Source organism: Callithrix jacchus, chromosome 2 (genome assembly GCF_049354715.1).
Source record: "Callithrix jacchus isolate 240 chromosome 2, calJac240_pri, whole genome shotgun sequence".
NCBI lineage: Eukaryota > Metazoa > Chordata > Mammalia > Primates > Cebidae > Callithrix > Callithrix jacchus.
Genome location: NC_133503.1, coordinates 113,635,153 through 113,656,182, shown reverse-complemented (window position 1 = coordinate 113,656,182; position 21,030 = coordinate 113,635,153). Strand labels below are relative to the sequence as shown.

Sequence of the window (21,030 nt, the reverse complement as noted above, 5' to 3'; positions counted from 1 at the left end):
TTTTTTTTTCTGGACACAGTATGATCCAAAATCCCTTGCCCCATTTTTGTCCTTCACTGAAGTAAGCCAGACTGTCTGTGTTTGTTTACTTTGTATATTTGTTCTATATGCTTTTTCAGACAGTATACCAACTTGCCTGTTTGGATCAAGATGTCTGGAGAGTTTGGGAGTAGTTTATCTTTGAAGGCAGAGTTATGCTTCTCATTTTGGTTTTAGAATCTCTTTTACAGTCTTAAAAATTCTTTTATCAAGGACCCCTAAGAGCTTTTGTTTATGTGAGTTATATCTCTAGAGATTTAAAAATTAACACTGATAACATTTTAAAATACTAATTTATTTAACAATAAAAACCTTTTACATGTTAACATAAATAACATTTTTAATAAAAGAAAACATAAATAACATTTTTAATAAAAGAAAACTGTTATTTTCCAAAACAAAAGGATTAGTGAGAGGCATTATTTTTCATTTTTGCAAATATTTTTGATGTTTGGCTTCATAGAATGCAACTGGATTTTCAGGTTTGCTTCTGCATTCAGTCAATTGTAAAAGCACAAGTCATGTAGCCTGTGGAAAACTCTAGTGTACACTCATGAGAGAAGTGGAGTGAAAATGGCAAATAACATACTTTTATGAAAACAGTTTTGACTTTGAAGGCCTCCTGTGATGATATCAGGGATTTCTAAGTGTACCCATATCACATCTTGAGAACATTAATCTAGCCCTTGTCAGGAATTGGAGAGGAATATTTCAGGAGTCCACAGAAGGTAGAAAGTGGAGCTGTTGGAATTGGGCAGCAAGTTTCTTAAGATAGATCTAGGTCACAGGAGGGGAATGTTCTGGCCAGGCATATTTGACTGGCCACAGTATCAGATGCCTTGGTTATGTGAGGATCACTTATTTCAGTCCTAGATTGTTCTAAAGTAGAGAGAGGCAGACTTTTTTTAACTATTGCCTTTAAAAATGATTTATTTTTACCTCCATACTTTTGTTTATATCCAAAGGGTTTTCAACAAGCTGCCCCTTCCTTCACACCCCAGCCCCTCAACAAAGACATAATGGAGATACATCATTTAATTTCTCAGCCCTTTCATGATTTCTTAGACTAACCTTAGTTTTAATGAATTAAAGGCCTACTTGGCTAAGTTCATTTACTTTTTTTTCCTCTTCTACTTTTCCTGGTCTATGGACCCAGGAGTCCAGGATGATACAAAATCCTTTGTTCCATACCTACCCTGCCATAGAATGATCTAGACATTTAAGAGGACTAGAACCAGCCCCCTCCACTTTTTTTTTCTGGGCTTTCTGGGGCCATGAATGACTAGGATTGATCTGTTTCCTCAAGCTTTGTCCCTGGGCTGAACCAGGTCAGCCTGGGACCAGCCTGTGAGGTTTGACTATACCTGGAACAGATGGTTAATCTGTAATTAGCTTGCTATAATATAATTTCCATTTGGCTGGCAGTGGGGAAAGGAAGGTACTTCCAGGAAGCTACACATTTTATAAAAGAGAGCATGACTCTCGCATTCCTGATTAGCATTTCGTTAGTGTGAAAGTAAGGTATAGACACAGATACAGGTCTTATTACAAAATGGTTGGAGATCTTTTATCTTGTCCTCTTTTTAGAGCAAATTTAATAGAGGAATTTGATGAACACCTAAGACTTGCTTAAATCTGAGCTACTAATTCTTTTTCCACTAATAATTGCTACCTCCACCCTCCTTCTTTCCATGTTTCTCATAAACCCAGACATATGAGGCCATTAAAATCCCTGTTTATCCCATAGAATACAATGACATAGAAAAGGACATTCATTCCTTGTATGTTGGCTTCCCTTATATGAAACATAACATGTGGCCAAGTGATATATTGGCACATATAAAAATGTGTGGTTCTCTCATTTCTAGAATTTTCATGTGTTATCTTGGCTTTTCATCTGAAAGTTTTCTCTTGTCCATTTATATCTTGGTATTTGCTTTTTCAATTAAAATATTAATTTCTAAGAAGCAGACGAATCTATGTCTTAGATTATGTAAACTAATTCATGTTAGTTCAGTCCTTTCATGATTTCTTAGACTAATCTTAGTTTTAATGAATTAAAGGCCTACTTTTTTTTTTCCTGCAGTGAAGTAAACAAGACCTTCTGTGTTTTACTTTGTGTGTTTATTCTATTATATTTGGTAGTATGAATTATGCAGTTCTCTACCTCGATTCTACCATGAGTCTCTAAATCTGTTTTTTTCTCACAAAGATAATATTTTGAACTTCTGAAATGTATCTTAGACCACCATATATCTTAGACCAGTTAATATAATTTCCAGATGTGTTTTGATAGAGGTCAATATAAGAAATGTTTGTGTGGCATAGTGCAAAGGTTATTTCTGATTCTGAACTTGTAGCAATTTCTAACCAGTGTTTGTCAGTTTATGCTTGCTTTTATCCTTTACGGTTAAGGAATGTTCATCAAGCCTTTTATTAATAGGTAGATTGCAGGATAAATAAAACTGTTGCTGGTGTATATTCTGTATTAATCTGTCCACAGCAGTGTTGACAGTGGTCTCAAGGTTCTCTGGAGGCATTAGTATTGGGTTATGGCATGCTAAAATAGAGATAACTGAGACTGTAAAGTTCCAAGTTTAAGTTATTAATAACCTTAAAACTATCTTTCTTTTCTTTCCTTCTAAAATAAGATATATGGTAATCTGTGATCAGATGTAAACATATACATCCTGAAATGTACATATAAGGTCAGCTGGCCTGACATAGAATTCTGTTAATATGAAAGTAGATGATGTCCCTACCCATTCTAACCCATTCATTCAAAATACCTTGAAATGCTTATTGACATTATTGAGATTTAGCCTTCCACTCTGCTGGTGTTTATAGTTAAGAGTCAGAAATACTTTTACACAGAAGACCTTGTATGCTTTCTTTGTGTGAGTGGACAGAATTTGTGGAGCAAAGACCTGGAATCTGGCGTATGAGAATGTGCAATAATTGTCCAATGAATAAGCTTTTCAAATTGGCCTTCGTGTAATTAAAATCAGAATGCTGAAGTGTTGCGTATTCCTCATTCTTGCAATTATATTTTTAAAAGTTAAAGTCAAAGCAAAACAAAAAATAATCCTTCTATCCCTCTTTTCATACCCATATTTTGGCAACCACTGATATACTTTCTGACATTAGAGATAAGTTTACATTTTCTAGAATTGTATATTAATTGAATTATATAGATTTTATATAATTTTATGTAAATAGAATCATACAGTGTTCTTTTTTGACCTCACTTCTTTGACTCAGCTTACTAGTTTCTTTTTTAAAAATTGGTGAATAGGGCTGGACATGGTGGCTCATGCCTGTAATCCCAGCACTATGGGAGGCCAAAGTGGGCGGATCACTTGAGGCTAGTAGTTCAAGACCAGCCTGGCCAACATGGCGATACCCCATCTCTACTAAAAATACAAAAATTAGCTGGGTGTGGTGAGGCATGCCTGTAGTCCCAGCTACTTGGGAGGCTGAGGCAGGAGAATCATTTGAACATGGGAAGCGGAGGTTGCAGTGAGCTGAGGTTGTGCCACTGTACTCCAGCCTGTACGTGCAACAGAGCGAGACTTTGTTTAAAGAAAAAAATTGGTGAATAATATTCTACTGTACAGATATACCAGTTTGTTCACGAATTCACCAATTGATGGACATTTGTTTTCAGTTTGGCAGTTTGGAGCTATTACACATAAAGCTGCTGTGAACACTCTAGCATAAATCTTTGTATGGACATTTGGTTTTGTTTCTCGGGGGTAATTACCTGTCAGTCAATTGGTTGGGTCTTCTGATACTGTAAGTTTTAACTTTTTAAGAAACTCCTAAACTATCTTTCAAACTGGTTGTGCCATTTCACATTTCCATCAGTAGTATATGAGAATGCTGAATAATTTAGTATGATTATCTTTTTAATTTTAGCCAATCCAATAGATGTGTAGTGGTTACCTTGGGTTTTTATTTGCATTTCCCTGATGACTACTGCTGATGTTGAATATGTTTGTGTAGGGGAAAGGAGAAGTGGATTTTTTGGCCATTAGTTCACCTTTTATGAAATGGCTGTTTAAATATTCTGCCCATTTCTTTAAATTGGATTGTTTGTCATCTTAGTGAGTGGTAAGAATACTTAATATATTCTGGATACATGGTTACACAAAAATATATACATATATATTACAAATATATCTAATAGTTCTCTCTATATGAGAACACTAAAGATGTTGCTTATCATTTTCTACTTTTCAAGTTGTTTGTTAAGAAATCCATGGTAAAAGCCTGGCCAACATGGTGAAACCCTGTCTCTACCAAAAATATAAAAAATTAGCCAGGTGTGGTGGCGCACATCTGTAGTTGCAGCAACTCTGGAGGCGGAGGCAGAAGAATAGCTTGAGCCCTGGAGGCGGAGGTTGCATTGAGCAGAGATTATGCCACTTCACTCCAGCCTGGGTGACAGCATGAGACTCCATCCTAAAGAAATCCAGAGTAATGTGAATTGTTACCCTGTATGTAATATGTTGAGTTTTTTTCTAGCTGATTTTGCATATTTCTTTACTTTTGGTTATGCAGCAGTTTGTGTCTTGGTTTGGTTTTCTTTGAGTTTATTTCTTTTTAGATTGAGCTTCTTAAATCTGTACATTGATATCTTTTACTATATTTGTGAAGTTTGGGGTGATTGTTTCTTCAGATAATTTTTCTGCCCCAATATTTTGCTCCAGTCATTCTGGGACTCCAAATGCATATGTTTGAGTCCTTTCGATATTGCCCTACACGTCCCTGAGGCACTGTCTACTTTCTCCTCAATCTTCCTTTTCTCTGTGTTCTTCAAATCGAATTATTTCTGTTAATCTTTAAGTTCATTGACTTTTTTTCTTTGTCATCACCATTCTGCTCTTCAGGCTATTCAGTGAATTTTTCTTTTCAGGATTTTTTTTTCTGTTTAAAACTTTTATTTTGATACTTTTATGGTTTCTATTTCTCTGCTGAGAATTTTAACCTTGTTTATTTCAATATGTTCTTCTTTACCTCATGGAGCATAATTATAACAGCTCTAAAGTATTCGATAATTCCATCATCTAGTGATTGCCTTTTCCATTGAGAATTATTCACATTTTCTTGGTCCTTTGTATTTCAAGTAGTTTTGGGTTGCATCCTGGACATTGTGGATGTTATATTGTGTAGACTTTTTTATCTTCTGAAGAATGTTGGTATTTTTGTTTTAGCAGGTGATCACCCTGCTCAGGTTCAGACCTTAGTTCCGTTTTAACATCTGTGGCCAGCGGCTCCAATATCTGTTCAGTTCTCCTAGCCTTTGTATAGTAGGCAGAATAATGATTTCCAGAGAGGTCCATTTCCTAATCCCTGGAGCCTGGTAATATTTTAGGTTACTTAATGAAGAGGAGTTAGGTTGCAGTTAGAGTTGAGGTTGCTAATCAGCTGACCTTTAAAGAAAGAGATTTTCCTGGATTATCTAGTTGGGCCCAATGTAGTCATAAGGTTTTCTAAAAGTGTAGTCATAAGGTTTTTAAAAGTGAAGAAGTGAGGCAGAAGAGTTAATATCAGAGTGACAAAGTGTGACAAAGACTCAACCTGCAATTGTGGCTTTGATGGTAGGAGGGGGACCCCAGCTAAGGAATGTAAGCAGTTTCTAGAAGCTGAACAACACCAAGAAATGAATTCTCTCCAGAGCCTCCAGTAGGAATACAGCACTGTTGCCATCTTGATTCTAGCCCAGTGAGTCCCATTTTAGACTTCTGACTTCCAGAATCATAACATAATTTGTGCTGTTTTAAGCCACCAAGTTTGAGGTTTATTTGTTATAGCAGCAATAGAAACTGATAGACTTTGCTACATTGGTTTTGGTCTGTTCTGCACCTGTGTAGTTCAGTGGTCATTCTGTAGCTTTTTCAGGTTCATGAACAGATTTAAGGGATACTCTTTTCTGATTCTGTCCCCTCTGGCATTTCCCCCATGCTGTATAGCCAACAGGGCCTACTTGTGCTTACTTTGGATAGAAATATGGGACTCACTGGAATTTTACCTGTTGGCACTGCCACACCACTCTGTGACTAAAGCCTGCCCTCAGGACAAAGTAGAGAAAGGAAATGGAACAATATTAAAACAGAAACTCACCCCCATGTGTTTTGCTTCAGCAAGTTTTTGACTCTATAACCTATTATAAAGTGAAATGAAATTGTGGACACCTGTGAAGCAGTCTGAGTGCAAAATTTTTCTAGACTTTCAGTTTTTTTCCCAATCTTTTAGAGTTGTCTCCTATCTAATTCAACAATTTTAGTGGCTTGCCTTTTTGAGCTTTTCCAGTGACTTCAGCTGATCTTCTTAGAATTACTTTCTTCATCTATTTTGCAAGTTAATTGAATTACCTAATAGCTATACCAAGCATAACTGGAAATGCCACAGCTGACTTGGGCAAACTCCTAACTCCAATTAGTACAGACATGGAGCCATCCAGCCATGACTCTTGGGCATTCTGTGGTTATTAGTTGTATTAGTTTTGTATTCCACCAGGACAAATTACCACAAACTTAAACAATACAGTACACATTTATCTTACAGTTATGTATGTCAGAAGCCTGACATGGTTCTCACTGGGCTAAAATGAAGGAGTTGGCAGGGCTGTGTGTTCTTTTCTGTAGGCTCTGGGCAGGATCCATTTCCTTCACTTTTTCAGCTTCTGGAAGTTGTCCACATTCCTTGGCTCTTGGCTTTGTTCCTTTATCTTCAAAGGTACCAAAGGCAAGCCATGTCCATTTTCGTTATTTCACTCTGATAGTCTCTTCTGGGACCCCTATGATTATATTGGGCCATCCTGGATAATCTTCCATCTCAAGATCTGTAACCATGTCCCTCAGGATTAGGACATGGACATTTTGGGAGTTGGGGAGGATTAGTCTATTACCCATATCAATTAATCTTATTTACAGACGGTATGGAGAGTAATGATTAGTATGTTGAATTGATTAAGTAGACAAGTGGCTACCGTATATAGATGTAATGTTGGAACAAATAATATGTTCCATAATAGTTTCTGTAAGGCTGATTCTATTCTGAAATTTTAATTAATTTATAGTTAATATAACTGCCTCTGTATTTTATTGTGGTGTTTTGTGGCGAGAATTGAGGAAGAGATGGGAATGGGATTATTTTGCTATGGCTCATAATACCCAAAATGTGATCCTTGGTCAGTTTACCTAAATATCCATGTAATCATATTTATCTAATTTAACAATTTGCTGAAATCTTCCTTATTTTACTTTTTATGAAGTTTTTAGCCATTTATATTAGACGGTGATTTTTAAAACAACTTTTGAAGACTTAGTTGACATTTTAGTAGATATGATTGATTTAATATGATTTTTGTTTTAGATTTTTAAAATCTGATTTAGCTAAATCCATATTCTGTAGCTAATTCTCCATATCTAACTAAAATTGAATATCTGAGGATTTTCTAAACTTGGGAAGATCTAAAATGTTTGATTAGAAAATTTCTTGTGCATTTCAAATTGTAAGTCTTATGCATGGCTCTAATGTAATAGTAATAAATAATATTAACATGCATATTTCAACACATTTTAAATTCGGTCAACTACTTCTAAAATTTATCTTTTTTTTTTTTGAGATGGAGTCTCACTCTGTCGCCCCGGCTGGAGTGCAATGACCTGATCTTGGCTCACCACAACCTCTGCCTCCTGGGTTCAAGTGATTCTCTTGCCTCAGCCTCCCGAGTAGCTGGGATTACAGGCAAGCACCACCATACCTGGCTAATTTTTGTATTTTTAGTAGAGACAAGGTTTCACCATGTTGGCCAGATTGGTCTTGAACTCCTGATCTCCGATGATCTACCCACCTTGGCCTCTCAAAGTGCTGGGATTACAGGAGTGAGCCACCGTGCCCAGCCAAAATTTATCTTAATTCACAGATTTTTATAATTGACTTTATCAAATAAATATTTTTAGGTAAAAGAAATATTTACTAATATATGAATCATAATCAAAATTGAGCTTCAGTTATGCTAACAAGTCCACTGAAATGTAGCTAGAGTAACTAACTGCAGCGAAACTTGGTTCAATCTATAAATCTAAAACTTAAAACAACACATGCAATATGATTTGCTATAAATCTTTAGTTGTTAGTTGAAATGCATTTTAGGCAAATTGGTCACTTTCTAGGGTATGGGTTGGGGATGTCATTCTCTACCTTTTCAGCCAGGATACAGTTCTGTGTCCCAAGAAGTATAGTGTAGTCAGTGACTTGTCCTTTTATGATGACCATAAAATACTTCAGACTGGTGTTTGTAAGAAGACAGGAATATAGTAAAATATGTTAGAATTATTTGCACAAAAACCAAAATTTTAAAAATTAGTAAAGTTTTATCACTTATGCAGAAAATTTTCTATTAGAAATTATACAGTCTCTCATCTCAAATACCGTGTTTTACTGTTCTAAGAATCAGCTAGTGCTACAGTGAAAAAGAGTCAGCAGATAGTTTTTTTCTGAAAAAATTAACTATAGTCTAACGTGAGAAATTTCTCTAAAAATATGTTTTTTTTCCACAATCTAGTCTGGTCTCTGTTTTCTTTCATTCCCAGATGAAAACATATTGCTGTCTTGAACCATCAGCATGTCTGTTTTCTGCAATGATTTTTGTTCTGCTTTGGTCTTAAACTTTTGATAATTCATTTTATTATAAACATGAAAGTTCATTTAAATATTGTTTTTGGTTCCCTTAAAGGAAAAAGAATATCTAGAATAAAGTAATAATTTGTACCATGTTGTAGACTTGCTTTAATTGATTAATGCTTGTCTTATTTTTTGAAAAGGATTCACTTTAAAAAAAAAACCCACTATCTACCATGCAAAAACAAGTGACTTCTTTGAGGTTGCTTAACCATTTCCTGTAAGTCTGGGAAAGTGATTGTTTTCAAAATCACCAAACGGAATCTGGGTAGAACTAAACTTAGCTGAGCCGTTCTGTGGGTTAAACTGACTTATTGTTTCACTTCTGTCTTCCTCTAGAGAAGTTAAAATTTAACAATTAAAAAAAGAAATTTCCTTGGTTCATGTCATTTTTAATAACTAGCTGAGTATCTTTGGGCATAAGTTAATTGTTTTATTAACAATAAATGTAATAGGATTAGAGATTCTCTTTAAATCTATTAACAATAAATGTAATAGGATTAGAGATTCTCTTTAAAAAGCTTCTAGTTTTCTAAAATAGCCATAGCTGTTTTTTTAAAAAAAAAGCTTCTAGTTTTTAAAAATAGCAAAACAAAGTTTTAGTAGCATGGGCACTGTGCTGTACATTCATCCCGCAGTATCCTTGGAGGATTGGTCCTAGGATCCCCTTCCCACTATCAGAATCCACTAATGTTCAATCCCTGTATATGTGCATATAACCAGTTTACATGCATTGTCCCATTTACTTTAAATTATCTTTAGATTACTTATAAAACCTAATACAATGTAAATACTATGTAAATTATACTGTAACATTGTTTTATTATTTTTTATTTTTTTCAATTTTTTAAAATCGGCAGTTAGTTCAGTCTGTAGATGTGGAACCTGTAGATACAGACTGACTGTATTTGGATTTCATAATCTTAATGAGAGAAAAGGGAAGGGAGAAAAGTCCAGTTTCCTGCCCATGATGAAGCAGTAATACAGTGAATTTAGTTCAGACATCAGCCAACCTTTTTTGAGTACCTGCTAAGTACTTTGCTGAGAAAGTTGTAGAAACCACAGTGTCAGTGTGTTTCTACACATTTCTACAATTGCTGGAGTTGTGTTTATCTCAAGTATGGGTGGTATTATCCTAAACCTCTATGCAGTTCTCTCTGATGTAGACTCTGTGACTGCCCCTCCAGACTTTTCCAGAGACTATGTAGACATGAAGCGTTTAGTTGGCACTAGGGACTTGATTTGACATTCCTGGGCTCTTTTACCCGAAGTCTAAAGGGTATAGGTACTGCAGTCAAAAAAAATGGTGGGTTTGCAACCTGGCTGTGCCACTTTATAGCAAGTTCTTAAACCTCTTTGTCTCTCACTTGAGCTGTAAAATGTGAAGATTAAATGTTAATTAATGTTTGTAAAATGCTAATTAATGATATAGCTGATAATTTTTTGAGTACATACTCTGTGCTAGACTGTGTTCTAAATGCTCTTACATATCATTTAATTCTTATAACTCAATGAGATAGATACTAATATTATCCCCATCTTATAAATGAGCAAACTGAGCTTGGAAAGATGAAATAACTTGCTTAAGGGTACACAGGAGGTGGCAGAGCAGTCTGGTTCCAGAGATATCCTTTTTTCTTTTTCTTTTCATTTTTTTTTCCCCCAGGCTAGTCAAGTGAAGCAGTGAGAGTGGAGAAACACCATTGCACTGGGATCAACCACCAGGATACATATATTTTAAGACAGAGTCTCGCTCTGTCACCCAGGCTGGAGTGCTCCATCTCGGCGTGAACTTGGCTTACTGCAATCTCTGCCACCCGGGTTCCAGTGATTCTCTGGCCTCATCCTCCCGAGTAGTTGGGACTACAGGTGTTCATCACCACGCCTGGCTAATTTTTGTATTTTTAGCAGAGACTGGGTTTCACCATATTGGTTAGGCTGGTTTTGAACTACTGACCTCGTGATCCGCCCACCTTGGTCTCCCAAAGTGCTGGGATTATAGGTGTGAGCCACCGTGCCTGGCTCGGAGACATTCTTAATTACTTTGCTGTACTGTCTCTCTGTTGCTTAGCTGGGTATTAGCATATGATTTGCCTTCAGTGAATGTTGGCTTTTATCAACATTATTGGTGGTGGTAGTGACAATGATGAACTTGGTTTTACTTTTTCAGTGTCTAACCTGGTCCAGTGCCAGGACTTCAGACAGCTTCTTATGAAGTCATGTACAACAAGCCCTTTGGCCTTAAGAGAAAAAGCCCACAGCCACACAGAGGAGTTTTTATATAAAGAATGCAAAATGTTCTGAATACCAAGTGTTTCTCTCCTTATGTTTCTGAGTTGAAATTTGAAGTAATCATGAGATAATGCATGTGTTCCCATTTTAAAGATGCCACAGATTATAGAACTAGTATGTACCAAATAATTTCGTTTTGTCCTAGGGGATAAATTAGTCTAAGAATAGTATACCAAAATATTAATTGTGATAATAGTGTACTGATCAGCTTATTCATAAATTGATCCTCTATTACTGCATAGCACATTGTAAAACTTAATGGCTTAAGGCAACAACCATTTTATTTGCTCATGATTTTGTAGGTCAACAGTTTGGATTAGACTCTGCTGGGTGTTTCCTATGCTGATCTTGCCTTAGGTGTAATGATCAAATCTGGGCAGTTGGAATATCCGTCACCTCAACATTTATCTTTTCTTTATGTTGTGAACATTCTAATTCTTCTCTCTATTTTGCACTATGCAGTAAATTATTGTTAATGGGCATGAAAATACAGTTAAAAGGAGTAAGATCTAGTGTTCAGTAGTACAGTAGTAGGTTGGCTATAGCTAACATCGTCTTAGTGCCCAAAGATTTTTATTTTGCATTTGGGCCCACAAATTAGAGTTCTTCATCTTTCTTTTTACGTGTGAATATGTGTTGCTTGTCATTCATCTGTAATTTCCAGGTCCTTAGAAAAAAAAAGTAGATTGAGAATGCAGGCATTTTGAAGACTGGTTGCAAAAATCCTATAATTCTACCTGCTCTCTCACTCCCCAGCCCCAAGGTGTATTTTTCTTGCCCATACCCAATGTGGCAGCGGGGTTATTTTGAGGACTCACTTTTGTAGGATCTTTCTGATGTATAACTCATTTTTCATAAACATAACTGTCTTTTTATATTTTTCATTTAATGACAATATTTAATTATTATATAGCCATAATTATAATTTTAACTAGCATAAATCAGCTTGAGAACAAACACTAATTTTTGGTAAGAGTGCAGTGCCTCTGGTGAGGGCATATGTGCTTGGACCTTGTAGAGAGTAGCCCTTTAGTTATGGGCATTCGGTCAGCACCTAGCATCTGAAAATGTCTTATAGAGGGAATGGAAGACATGGGTTAATTTGGAGGTTTGTTGAGTTGACATGGGTTAAAAGAATTTCTACCTTGTTTGTTGTGATAGCCATTTTTTTCTTATGATTTCTTCATTTTTAAATTTTTTTATGATTAAAATTTTATGATTAAGATCTGTATTACATTTATTTGGTCCTGTCCTTGATCTCTTTCACAGCAGTATTCTTTATGTGCTATAGTTTTTGTTTCTGTTTGCAGTTGTTCTTGGTCATTGGCATTCTCTAGTGGAATTTCTCCTTTTCAACTAAAATGTTCTCCTTGATTGATATTTAAAATAATGTGCTTCATAGTACGGAATTAAACCAGAATTAGCTCATCTTTTCTAATTTTTTTCTTTAGCACTATAATGTTGATTTTTGCTTATAGGACTATAGAACTGCACAGAAAATAGCAGCTGTGATTAGACTTAGTAAATATAATGCAGTAGAGAATTTGAAAATGATGGAGGCCAAGTGTTGCGGCTCACACTTGGGAGGCAGAGTGGGAATACTGCTTGAGACCAGGAGTTTAATACAAACCTGGGCAACATAGTGAGACCCTATCTCTACAAAAAATTTTTAAAAAATTATCTGGGTATGGTGGCACATCCCTGTAATCCCACCTAGTCAGGAGGACGAGGTGGGAGGATTGCTTGAGCCTGGAGTTTGAAGTTATAGTAAGCTATAATTGTGCCATTGCATTCCAGCCTGGGTGGCAGAGTGAGTAGACTCTGTCTTGTGTGTGTGTGTGTGTGTAGTGAAGAGAAACGTGGCTCTACCAGTGATGGATTCCTGGCTTTACCACTTAGTATATGTTGGAACCTCAGTTTTCTCAAAGGTAAAATAGGGATAATAACTCCCCTGTCTACTTAGATTATTGTAGGAGTCAAATAAGATAAATGGGTCACAACACTTTGCAAACTATGAAGTGCTTTATTATTAAAGAGCTCATTGCTATTATGTTAAACAATTAGGGTAGAAGCTTCAAAATCATAAGACAATAAACATCTTTAACTTTTCAGCCAAGCACACTAGTCTTTCTCTTTAAGATTCATTAGCATAATCTTCCCCCTCAAGCCTTTTACTATTAAAAATGATGTTTCATTGTCATTCACAGCACACATTAGTAGGTAAGTTCTTAAAATATAAAGAGTCCAGAAACCTTGTTTTGCCTTTAACACCAAAAACATAAAATCGTTTAGGTAAGCAACAACTCTGGCTTCTTGGCGTCTCTTAGGATCAGCTGGAGCAATGTTCCTGGAGAACACTCAGGCATAGTGGAACTTTAGCTATTACCTGTTTCACAGAGATTTTGACACACAGGTTTTACATTTTAAGTCATCTGACTTCTAAGACATTTGTCAAATGGCTGCCTTGATATAAAAACACTACAACTGCTCCTAAAACATCTCTAAGGATTTAGTGTCTTTAAAGGCCATGTTAATGTACTATACCACATTTATACAATAAAACACGATGTGCTGGATGACAGCTACAACTTGTAGCCTGGCTGATTTTTTTTTTTTTTGGGGGGGGTAGAAACTGTGTCTCACTGTGTTGTCCAGTGTGATCTTAAACTCTTGGCCTCAAGTGATCCTCCTTCCTCAGCCTCCCAAAGTGCTAAGATTACAGGTGTGAGCCTCTGTGCCCATTCTCTTCACTATATTTTATGTCTCCTAAACAATAATCAACTTGAATTATCAGCCAGCTTTGAGGAAAGAAGGGGAAATGTATTAATTGTTCTCAATAATCAGTGTCCAGTAGAACTGAAAGGCAGTGACACAGATCCCACAATTACTGAAGTACTATCAAGTCCTCCTGATTTAAGATCCCGTTCCACAGCAGGTATTAGCAGGACCCTGGTTAACCTTATAGCCGGTGTATGAATTTTATCTTATTCCCAGTAAACCTGGGTTCAGCCCTTGAAGAGTTTATGCATGGACATGGAGGTAATTTTCATTAATACTTCATTTTATTGTGTTAGATTATTGCTACTTTCATTTCAACATTTATGGCGGGTTTCTTCCCTGCTAGGCACCAGGAATACAAAAATGAATGAGATTATGAACCTCTCCATGGAGGAATTATTCATATTTGAAGCAAAATTTATAATGGCAGTTTATGTATGCAGAAATTCTTTTTTCTACAGGAAAAAACAGGCCTTGAGAGTTTTCTAAACCGTCTTTCCTTCAAATTCTACTTCTTATAACAGCAAAAAGTTACCAGGATTGAAATGTATTTAAAAGTAAATACAGAGCAGTTAACTCAGTATTTCATCCTAAATGTGAAAGGCTGTATAGGCACATAGTGTGTATAATTTCATTTTTCCAGGGTTGAGAGGCTGCCAGTGGTGTGTGTAGTGTGGAGAGAGTGAAGTGACTCATAATTCTGGAATGATTGTTTTGATCTCTTCCTGTAGCCTTTGTAGAATATTGGCAGGGCAACCAGCATAATTAACACTACAGAGTCTAATTATAAACAAAACTCTATGTACAGTGGCTACCAAGAGGAGAACCTGTGCTGGATAATCCCCCAAGTTGACAGGATTACTTTTAGAATGATGACTAGAGAGTGTCATTTACTATAAATCAAGTTGCTTTTCTTTGATTGTCCAAGGACTTACCATGGCGTGGGGGGAAGTGAATATAATAATATTTGTGGAAGTCTTCTGAATCCATTTAAGCATTTCTTTATTGCAGTTCTTATAACCTGTCTGTCCTAAGAGAACATTTGTACATCTTACTATGTATGGCATACTATTTTAGGGAGAGTATGGGAATTTATGGCATACTATTTTAGGGAGAGTATGGGAATTGGTCAGAGTAAGACATTTGTTTCAATAATATAGTTGGATTTTTTTTTTTTTTTTTTTTGAGACGGAGTTTCACTCTTGTTACCCCGGCTGGAGTGCAATGGTGGGATCTCGGCTCACCGCAACCTCCACCTCCTGGGTTCAGGCAATTCTACTGCCTCCGCCTCCTGAGCAGCTGGGATTATAGGCACGCCCCACCATGCCCAGCTAATTTTTTGTATTTTTAGTAGAGACAGGGTTTCACCATGTTGACCAGGATGGTCTTGATCTCTTGACCTCGTGATCCACCCACCTCGGCCTCCCAAAGTGCTGGGATTACAGGCTTGAGCCACCACGCCTGGCCTGGATTTTTTTTTAAAGGTGAAAGAAACTAGGGATTTGAAAAGATTACATTGGACTGGTATAATAAATAAAGAGGGAGAAAAAAGAAGCCTATGGGCTGCAAAGAAGAGGGTGGGATAAGGGGACAAAGTGAAGTGGCTATAGCTGCCATGCATGCTTGAGAGAAACCAAAATGTTTGTAACGTTCATGGTCTCACATACTGGTCAGAGGCAGAGCAGGCACTGTGTGTGGTTGTGTGTGCTTTAGGGATCTGTGGAAGCATGGCTGAGAGTTGAGGAACAATTTAGTTTCTTTATATATAGGGCCACTGGGTCTCTGAGATTCAGAACAAAGTTGCTAGCTATGGAGATTTGTTTCACATAGCTGTGACCTGAACTACTAGAGAATGATTATATTTCTGCAAAATGAGCCTCAGAATTGTGATTACCTCGAATGAAGTAAAAATTTTAAATTAGATGCTTCAAAATGAGGGCTTTTTTTTTCCTCTCCAGAAAAAATTCAGTTAAAATTTTAAGTGGACATTTAAAAGAAATTTCCCTTTTTAAGAAAAAAGTACAGAAATCTAAATACAGAAATTGATGTTAAGTCATTTTTTGCTTAAGAATGCTTTTTTTTTTTTTTAAACTTTTGATGGGCCCATAAGAGTTTCCTTTAAATAATAGCTCTTTAGTTTATTTTAAATATTTGGATTTATAAAGAAAATTTCCCTAGCTTTTTACTTGAAAGGAGGTGGTGGTGGGGGCAGGGAGACATACTGTATTTTCTAAATTTGGGCATAAGTAGCATTATTACTGGATAAATGATTTTTGTGTTTGCCAGATATTCTTGAAAGAGGGACAGATGTAAGACAGCTGGGCTTGTTAAGGTATCTCTCTCTCTAGCCTGTGACCCAGTTCTGATTTCTCTCTTTAAATTACCTAACTAGACTTTTGAGAAGTGAAAAATTGGTTTTGGAGATACCAGGACATGATATGTGTGAATTTTTGGGGCCAGTTTCTAGGAGAATATGAGTTAGAGGCATGCATACCACTTTCCTGCCCTCTAGCAGCATTTTTTCGCATTATTTTTCAGTTGTTTATCTGATTTCTATTTTGTTGATTTTTGCTCTGTTTTAAAATTATTTTTTCTATTTAGGTTTAATTTGGTATTCTTTTCTAGGTTCTTAGGATGGAAATATCATTGATTTAAAACCTTTTCCCAATATAGGCATTTAAAGCAATACATTTTCTTGAATTTTGACATATTATGTTTTTATTATTTATTTCATATATTTTATAAATTCCTTGTGGTTTCTTCTTTGACTCATGGATTAAAGTCTTTTTTTCCCCCCAAATATCTAGGGATTGTCTACCTAATTTACTAATTGATTTTTTAATTGTTTCTATTATGTTTAGAGAACAAAGTCTCTAAAAAGCATATTTCATTCTTTTGAAGTTGATTATGATTTATTTTATTTTATTTTGCTTTATTCCATCTTGGTGAATGTTTCATATATATTTCTGCAGTTGTTTGATTTAATGTTCTGTGAATGTCAATTAGGTCAAATTAGTTAATAATATTGTTCAGCTCTTCCATGACCTTACTTATTTGTTCTCTATTTGTTCTGTCAATTATGAAGAGAAAGGATATGGTTGTGGATGTTTTTGTTTGTTCTGTTCTTCATAAAAAACTTCTGTTTTATGAATTTTGAAACACTGTTATTAGGTATACATATATAAGATTGATATCCTGCTGAATATCTTCTTTTATCATTATAAAAATTCTTCTACTTTGTTAATCTATTTGGCTCTAAATTAAAAATGCATCTCTTATAGACAACTATAGTATATAATTGTTTCTTGCTATTTTCCCCCAATGTGACAGTCTCTGTTATAATATTTAATCCATTTATAGTTAATGCATAAGTGATGTTTAAGTCTACCATGTTGCCATTGTTTTCATTTGTTCCTTTTGTTTTTGTTTCTCTGTTTCTCCTTTTTCCTTTTTTCATGGTAAGTGGGTAATTTTAGTATTTCATTTTATTTTCTCTGTTTAATTCTTAACAATGCATCTTTTTTTAAATTGCATTTTAGCTTTTGGGGTACATGTGAAGAACATGCAAGATTGTTGCATACATATCCACATGGCAGTGTGATTTGCTGCCTTCCTCCCCTTCACCCGCACCTGGCATTTCTCCCCATGCTATCCCTCCCCAACTCCCCACATTCCGTTGTCCCTTCCCTATTTCCCCCAAACAGACCCCAGTGTGTGATTCTCCCATCCCTGTGGTAATGTGTTCTCATTGTTCAACACTTGCCTATGAGTGAGAAAATCAACATGTTTGATTTTCTGTTCTTGTGTCAGTTTGCTGAGAATTATGTTTTCCAGGTTCATCCATGTCCCTACAAAGGACACAAACTCATCATTTTTGATGGCTGCCTAATATTCCATGGTGTATATGTGCCACATTTTCCCTGTCCAGTCTGTCATCGATGGGCATTTGGGTTGGTTCTAGGTCTTTGCTATTGTAAACTGTGCTGCAGTGAACATTCGTGTGCATGTGTCCTGATAGTAGAATGATTTATAGTCCTTTGGATATATACCCAGTAATGGGATTGCTGGGTTAAATGGAATTTCTATTTCTAGGTCCTTGACGAGTAGCCACACTGTCTCCCACAATGGTTGAACTAATTTACACTCCCACCAACAGTGTAAAAGTGTTCCTATTTCTCCACATCCTCTCCAGCATCTGTCTCCAGATTTTTTAATGATCTCGCCATTCTAACTGGTGTGAGATGGTATCTCAGTGTAGTTTTGATTTGCATTTCTCTAATGACCAGTGATGATGAGCATTTTTTCATGTTTGTTGGCCTCATGGATGTCTTCTTTTGTAAAGTGTCTGTTCATATTCTTCACCCACTTTTGAATGGGCTTGTTTTTTTCTTGTATATCTGTTTGAGTTCTTTGTAAATTCTGGATATCAGCCCTTTGTCAGATGGGTAAACTGCAAAAATTTTTTCCCATTTCTGTTGGTTGCCAATTCACTCTAATGACTGTTTCTTTTGCGGTGCAGAAGCTGTGGAGTTTGATTAGGTCCCATTTGTCTATTTTGGCTTTTGTTGCCAATGCTTTTGGTGTTTTGGTCATGAAGTCCTTGCCTACACCTATGTCCTGAATGGTTTTGCCTAGATTTTCTTCTAGGGTTTTTATGGTGTTAGGTCTTATGTTTAAGTCTTTAATCCATCTGGAGTTAATTTTGGTGTAAAGTGTAAGGAAGGGGTCCAGTTTCTGCTTTCTGCACATGGCTAGCCAGTTTTTCAACATCATTTATTAAACAGGGAATCCTTTCCCCATTGCTTGTTTTTGTCAGGTTTGTCAAAGATCGGATGGTTGAAGATATGTTGTGTTGCCTCCGAGGCCTCTGTTCTGTTCCATTGGTCTATATCTCTGTTTTGGTGCCAGTACCATGCTGTTTTGATTACTGTAGCCTTGTAGTATAGTTTGAAATCCAGTAGTGTGATGCCTCCTGCTTTGTTATTTTTGCTTAGAATTGACCTGGCTATGCGAGCTCTCTTTTGGTTCTGTATGAAGTTTAAGATGGTTTTTTCCAGTTCTGTGAAGAAGGTCATTGGTCGTTTGATGAGGATAGCATTGATTATATACATTACTTTGCACAGTATGGCCATTTTCATGAAATTGATTCTTTCTAACCATGAACATGGAATGTTTCTCCATCTGTTTGTGTCCTCTCTTATACTGTTGAGCAGTGGTTTGAAGTTCTCCTTGAAGAGGTCCTTTATGTTCCTTGTTAGTTGTATTCCTAGGTATTTTATTCTCTTTGTAGCAATTGGGAATGGCAGTTCATTCTTGATTTGGCTCTCTTTAAGTCTGTTATTGGTGTATAGGAATGCTTGTGATTTTTGCACGTTGATTTTGTATCCTGAGACTTTGCTGAAGTTGCTTATCAGTTTCAGGAGATTTTCGGCTGAGACTGTGGGGTCTTCTAGGTATATAATCATGTCATCTGCAGATAGAGACACTTTGACTTCCTCCTTTCCTATTTGAATACCTTTATTTCTTTTTCTTGCCTGGTTGCTCCAGCTAGAACTTCCAAGTACTATGTTGAATAGGAGTTGTGAGAGAGGGCATCCTTGTCTAGTGCCAGATTTCAAAGGGAATGCTTCCAGTTTTTGCCCATTCAGTATGATATTGGCTGTTGGTTTCTCCTAAATAGCTCTTATTATTTTGAGATATGTTCCATTAATACCAAGTTTATTGAGGGTTTTTAGCATAAAGGGCTGCTGAATTTTGTTCAAAGGCCTTCTCTGTATCAATTGAGATAATCATGTGGTTTTTGTCTTTGGTTCTGTTTATGTGGTGAATTATGTTTATAGACTTGCATATGTTGAGCCAGGCTTGCATCCCCGGGATGAATCCTACTTGATCATGGTGGATAAGCTTTTTGATGTGCTGTTGCAATCAGCTTGCCAGTATTTTATTGAAGATTTTTGCATCTATTTTCATCATGGATATTGGCCTGAAGTTTTATTTTCTTGCTGAGTCTCTGCCGGGTTTTGGTTTTAGGATAATATTGGTCTTATAAAATGATTTGGGAAGGATTCCCTCTTTTTGGATTACTTGGAATAGTTTCAGAAGGCATGGTACCAGCTCCTCTTTGTATGTCTGGTAGAATTCGGCTGTGAACCCATCTGGACCTGGGCTTTTTTTGTGTTGTAGGCTCTTAATTGCTGCCTCAACTTCTGACCTTGTTATTGGTCTATTCAGGGTTTTGAGTTCTTCCTGGTTTAGGCTTGGGAGGATGCAGATGTCCAGGAATTTATCAGTTTCTTCCAGGTTTACTAGTTTATGTGCATAGAGTTGTTCGTAATAAATTCTGACGATCGTTTTAATTTCTGTGGAATCTGTGGTGATATCCCCTTTATTGTTTTTTTATTGCAACTATTTGATTATTCTCTCTTTTCTTTTTTATTAATCTGGCTAGTAGTCTGTCTATTTTCTTGATCTTTTCGAAAAACCGTCTCCTGGATTTATTGATTTTTTTGAAGGGTTTTTTGTGTCTCTCTCTCCTTCCGTTCTGCTCTGATCTCAGTTATTTCTTATTTTCTGCTAAGTTTTGAGTTTTTTTGATCTTGCTCCTCTAGCTCTTTCAATTTTGATGATGGGGTGTTAATTTTAGATCTCTCCTTTCTTCTCATGTGGGCATTTATTGCTATGTATATTCCCCTAGAGACTGCTTTAAATGTGTCCCAGAGATTCTGGTATGTTGTATCTTCATTCTTGTTGGTTTCAAAGAACATCTTTATTTCTGCCTTCATTTCATTGGTTATCCAGTCAACATTCAAGAGCCGGTTGTTCAGTTTCCATGTAGCTGTGCGGTTCTGAGTTAGTTTCTGAATTCTGAGTTCTAACTTGATTGCACTGTGGTCTGAGAGACTATTTGTTATGATTTCAGTTCTTTTGCATTTGCTGAGGAGTGATTTACTTCCAATTATGTGGTCAATTTTAGAGTATGGGCGATGTGGTGCTGAGAAGAATATATATTCTGTGGCTTTTGGGTGAAGAGTTCTGTAAATGTCTATTAGGTTTGCTTGGTCCAGGTCTGAGTTCAATCCTGGATATCCTTGTTAATTTTCTGTCTCGTTGATCAGTCTAATATTGACAATGGGGTGTTAAAGTCTCCCACTATTATTGTGTGGGAGTCTAGGTCGCTTTGTAAGTCATTAAGAACTTGCCTTATGTATCTGGGTGCTCCTGTATTGGGTG

At 36.3% G+C, this 21,030-nt stretch overlaps 1 protein-coding gene and 1 long non-coding RNA gene across 7 annotated transcripts in view; one reads left to right on the top strand and one right to left on the bottom strand.

The window, feature by feature from the left end:
* Positions 1-21,030, top strand: part of LNPEP (leucyl and cystinyl aminopeptidase) — a 109,716-nt gene that overhangs the window by 20,074 nt on the left and 68,612 nt on the right. The window contains exon 2 of one of the 5 annotated variants that reach the window (XM_054252104.2): positions 7,673-7,794. The exons of the other annotated variants lie outside the window; for them this stretch is intronic. The gene's annotated coding sequence lies outside the window, so the exon portion shown is untranslated. The remainder of the gene's footprint in view (positions 1-7,672; positions 7,795-21,030) is intronic. 5 annotated transcript variants of the gene reach the window in all.
* Positions 1-21,030, bottom strand: part of LOC103791487 (uncharacterized) — a 76,236-nt gene that overhangs the window by 9,586 nt on the left and 45,620 nt on the right. For both annotated transcript variants that reach the window (XR_004739780.3, XR_013532208.1), the window contains one exon: positions 8,251-8,338. This is a non-coding gene — a long non-coding RNA (uncharacterized LOC103791487). The remainder of the gene's footprint in view (positions 1-8,250; positions 8,339-21,030) is intronic.